This window comes from Malaya genurostris, chromosome 1, assembly GCF_030247185.1.
Source record: "Malaya genurostris strain Urasoe2022 chromosome 1, Malgen_1.1, whole genome shotgun sequence".
Classification (NCBI taxonomy): Eukaryota; Metazoa; Arthropoda; class Insecta; order Diptera; family Culicidae; genus Malaya; species Malaya genurostris.
In genome coordinates this window covers 84,811,778-84,817,206 of record NC_080570.1, presented here as the reverse complement: position 1 = coordinate 84,817,206, position 5,429 = coordinate 84,811,778, and positions in this window count along the sequence as shown.

The window sequence follows — 5,429 nt, the reverse complement described above, 5'->3', positions numbered from 1 at the left end:
GCCCAAATTAAAGTCTCTCAGAGTTTTAAATATTGCTCGGGACCTGGAAAAACATTACTCGGCAATAAAAACAATTTCGCCAAACAAGTTACGCGTTGTTGTGTCCGACCTGAAGCAAGCAAACGGGATTGCTACCAACGAGTTGTTCACGAAGGAGTACCGCGTGTACGTCCCGTCTCATGTGGTGGAGATCGACGGCGTGGTCCGTGACGAAAGTCTGACAATCGAAGATCTGATGAAGGACGGGGTAGGCCGTTTCAAAAACCCCGACCTTCAACCAGTGAAAATTTTGGAGTGCAAGCAATTGCACTCCAAATCGATAGATGGTAAATTTTACCAATCGGACTCATTTCGCGTGACTTTTGCCGGATCTGCACTTCCAAATTATTTGGTAGTGAGTGGAGTTCGTCTACCTGTTCGGCTGTATGTACCGCGGGTAATGCATTGTACAAGCTGCAAACAGCTAGGTCATACGGCAACCTATTGTTGCAACAAACTGCGATGCGGCAAATGCGGAGAGGCCCATGAGGACGATCTCTGCAGAAGAGCAGTGGAAAAGTGTTGCTACTGCGGGGAGAATCCTCATGATCTTTCGGTGTGCCCTACGTACATACAGCGTGCGGAGAAATTGAAGCGATCCGTGAAAGAACGTTCCAAACGTTCTTATGCGGAAATCTTAAAAAGAACCACTCCATCGACCCCTGAGAACCCGTTTGCAATCTTGCCAGTTGAAGAGGATACCTCTGACGACCCAGGCGAAGGACCTTCCTACACACAGGTTGAAGGAAGCAGGAAAAGACAAAATCTGGCTTCTTTCAAGCTTCCTCGTAAAGGCCTCAGACTGTCCTCTTCGTCACAAAAGAACCAAACGGAAACAAAAAGTGCTGACTCAAAACCGAAGCAAACACCTCCTGGGTTCAAAAAACTTAGGGATGATAAGGAGTACCCAGCACTTCCTGGGGCATCAAAAAACCCGAATGACCCCAAAGCACAACCAGAAAATCCAACAAACGCTGGATTATTGAAATTTTCTGATATCGTGGACTGGATATTAACAGCCTTCAATATTACTGATCCTCTGAAAAGCTTCCTAACTGCTCTACTGCCAACAGTAAGGACATTTTTAAAACAGTTGACTAAACAATGGCCCCTCCTTGCAGCGACGATCGTATCTTTTGATGGATAATTTACCACTGAGAATCGAAGATATGATCATTGTGCTTCAGTGGAATTGCAGAAGTATCATCCCAAAACTTGATTCTTTCAAACACTTAATACATACTCATAATTGCGATGTATTCTCCTTGAGTGAAACTTGGCTTACTTCTAACATCAACCTCGACTTCCATAATTTTAACATAATCCGCCTGGACCGAGAAGACTCTTATGGAGGGGTACTTTTAGGGATTAAAAAGTGCTATTCATTTTATCGTATTAACCTCCCCTCGACACCGGGAATTGAAGTTGTTGCTTGCCAAATTAATATTAAAGGCAAAGATCTATGTATAGCTTCTATCTACATTCCTCCCAGAGTCTCGATAGGGCATCGTCGGCTTGCAGACATCATAGAACTTCTTCCTTCACCGCGGCTGGTTTTAGGGGACTTTAACTCGCATGGTACAGGATGGGGCTGCTTATATGATGATAATCGTTCTTCGTTAATTCAAGATCTGTGTGACAACTTCAATTTGACAATTCTAAACACGGGAGAAATGACACGGAACCCTAGACCACCAGCACAACCAAGTGCGCTGGATTTATCCCTTTGCTCGACTTCGCTACAGTTAGATTGCAAGTGGAAGGTAATCTGTGATCCTCACGGTAGCGATCACTTGCCGATCATAGTTTCTATCACCAACCGTGGAAGACTATCGGAAACAATCAATGTTTCGTACGATTTCACACGAAACATTGATTGGAAGCGTTACGCGAGCTCGATATCTGAGAAACTAGAAACATCACAGGAGCTTCCTCCGGAGGAAGAGTATACATTTTTGGCTGGCTTGATTGTTGACACCGCAATTCAAGCTCAGACGAAACGAGTACCTAGCGCGCAAACTAGTATGCGTTCTCCCAACCCATTGTGGGACAAAGAGTGCTCAGAGCTGAAAACGAAAAAAGCTTCAGCCTTCATATCGTTTAGAAGGAACGGAACTCCAGATAATTATCGGAAATACGCGGCGTTAGAATTTCAAATGAAAAGTCTGATTAAAGCTAAGAAACGCGGTTACTGGCGAAGGTTTGTTGACGGATTAACGAGAGAAACAGCAATGAGCACTCTTTGGAATACGGCCCGTCGCATGCGCAATCGAAATCACGCGAACGAAAGCGAGGAATATTCTAACCGCTGGATATTTGATTTCGCTAAGAAAGTATGTCCTGATTCTGTTCCGGAACAGAAGATATCCCGCGTCGCGACATTGAATACAAACGAAACACCGTTTTCGATGGTAGAGTTCTCACTTGCGCTCTTGTCGTGTAACAATAGAGCCCCGGGGTTAGACAGAATTAAATTCAACTTGTTGAAAAACCTGCCCGACTCTGCCAAAAGGCGCTTGTTGAATTTATTCAACAAGTTCCTCGAGGGTAATATTGTCCCACACAAATGGAGAGAAGTGAGAGTTATTACTATTCAAAAACCTGGAAAACCAGCCTCCGATCACAATTCGTATCGGCCGATTGCTATGCTTTCCTGTATTCGGAAATTGTTGGAGAAAATGATTCTCTTCCGTCTAGACAATTGGGTCGAAACAAATGGATTGCTTTCAGGTACACAATTTAGGTTCCGCAGGGGCAAAGGAACGAACGATTGTCTAGCGTTGCTCTCAACAGAAATTCAAATGGCATTTGCTCGTAAAGAACAAATGGCATCAGTTTTCCTCGACATCAAGGGGGCATTCGATTCAGTTTCCATTAACGTTCTATCTGAGAAGTTGCATCAGCATGGTCTTTCACCAGTTTTGAACAACTTTTTATATAATCTATTGTCCGAGAAACACATGCATTTTGAGCATGGTGATTTGACGACAAAGCGATTCAGTTACATGGGTCTTCCTCAGGGCTCATGCTTAAGCCCCCTTTTATACAACTTTTACGTAAATAACATTGATGAATGTATCAACACATCTTGCACGCTAAGACAACTTGCCGACGACAGTGTTGTGTCTATTATAGGACCCAAAGCTGCCGATCTCCAAGGACCATTGCAAGATACCCTCGACAACTTGTCGACATGGGCTATTCAAATGGGTATCGAGTTCTCTACGGAGAAAACTGAGCTGGTTGTATTTTCAAGGAAGCGAGAACCTGCGCAATTACAGCTTCAACTAGGGGGTGAAACCATAGCTCAGGTTTTCACATTTAAATATCTCGGGGTCTGGTTCGATTCCAAAGGTACCTGGGGATGTCACATTAGGTATTTGAAACGAAAATGCCTACAGAGAATCAATTTCCTTCGTACAATAACCGGAACTTGGTGGGGCTCTCACCCAGGAGACCTGATCAGGTTGTACAAAACGACGATATTGTCAGTAATGGAATATGGATGTTTCTGTTTCCGCTCCGCTACGAATATTCATTTCATTAAACTGGAAAGAATTCAGTATCGTTGTTTACGTATTGCCTTGGGTTGCATGCAATCAACCCATACGATGAGTCTTGAAGTGCTGGCGGGCGTCTTACCGTTGAAAAACAGGTTCTGGGATCTCTCATATCGACTGCTAATCCGATGCGACATTTTGAATCCGATGGTGATAGAAAACTTTGAAAAGCTCGTCGAGCTTAATTCACAAACCCGTTTTATGTCCTTGTATTTTGACTACATGGCTCAGAATATAAATCCTTCTTCGTTTGTTCCCAATCGTGTTCATTTTGTGGATACTTCTAATTCTACTGTGTTTTTCGACACATCCATGAAAGAAGAAATTCGTGGAATCCCGGATCCTGTACGCCCTAAAGAGATCCCAAAAATTTTTAATAATAAATTTAAAGAAGTCGACTGTAATAAAATGTTTTACACTGACGGATCATATCTAGACGGGTCCACTGGCTTCGGTATATTCAATGTAAATTTCACCGCTTCCTATAAACTCAGTGATCCAGCTTCAGTTTACGTCGCAGAACTAGCTGCAATTCAGTATACCCTTGAGATCATTGACACTCTGCCCACAGATCACTACTTCATTGTATCGGACAGTCTCAGTTCCATTGAGGCTCTCCGTTCAGTGAAGCCTGGAAAGCACTCACCGTATTTCCTGGGGAAAATACGGGAACAATTGAGTGCTTTATCTGCAAAATCATACCAGATTACCTTGGTTTGGGTCCCCTCACATTGTTCCATACGGGGCAATGAGAGGGCGGACTCGTTAGCCAAGGTGGGCGCACTAGAAGGTGATATCTATGAAAGACCAATCTGCTTCAATGAATTTTTCAGTTGCTGTCGTCAGAAAACTCTAGCTAGCTGGCAGAATACATGGAATAGTGGAACTCTGGGACGATGGTTACACTCAATAATCCCACAGGTATCGACGAAAGCTTGGTTCCGGGGGTTAGACGTGAGCCGAGACTTTATTCGTGTAATGTCAAGGCTCATGTCTAATCATTATATGTTCAGCGCGCATCTCCGTCGTGTGGGGCTCGCTGAGAGTGGTGTCTGCGTTTGCGGTGAGGGTTATCATGACATCGAACATGTTGTTTGGACATGTGTCGAGTATTGTGATGCCAGGTCCCAACTCATAGGTTCCCTTCGGGCCCGAGGTATACCACCCTTCGTACCAGTCCGCGACGTCTTGGCAACTCGAAATCTTCCTTATATGACTCTCATCTATAACTTCTTGAAAACTATCAATGCTCAAATTTAGTGCTCTCCCTATCTCTTTCTCGTCTACAGCTCTACCGCACTCTTCTTTACGTTGCTGGAAGTATGGCCTGTGTAAACGATGCTTCGGAGCATGCACCTGCCTTGAACTGACTGAGTTGCTGGAAGCTACCCAAAAACGTCACATCAACGTCAGAACACACCAACGAAGCATCCCAATCCAGAATAATCTCTTCATTGCTACAAGCTGAAAAACATGAAGATTCATCGAACGCAAAATGTGTCTAAAAGATGTATGCCACAAACCAATGATGTATTCAAATTTCAATTCAATACTGTGTAGGTCCCACCCTCCCTATGTCCCCTTACTAACTGGGGAGTATGCCGCCCCGTAATACGGCATCCCTTTCTCTCTCCCTAACAACAAGACAATCGGCCCATTAAGCTAAAGCAAATGAGCCTAATAAAAATTTTATTTGAAAAAAAAAAGTATGTCGTGAATTCGTCGTACTTTAGAAAAGGAGTACCGGTACATTTCTAGAAGTAATGAAATCGAACCTTGCACTATTCACACAATATATCAACTTTGAACGATTTAAAATAATCAGAAGTG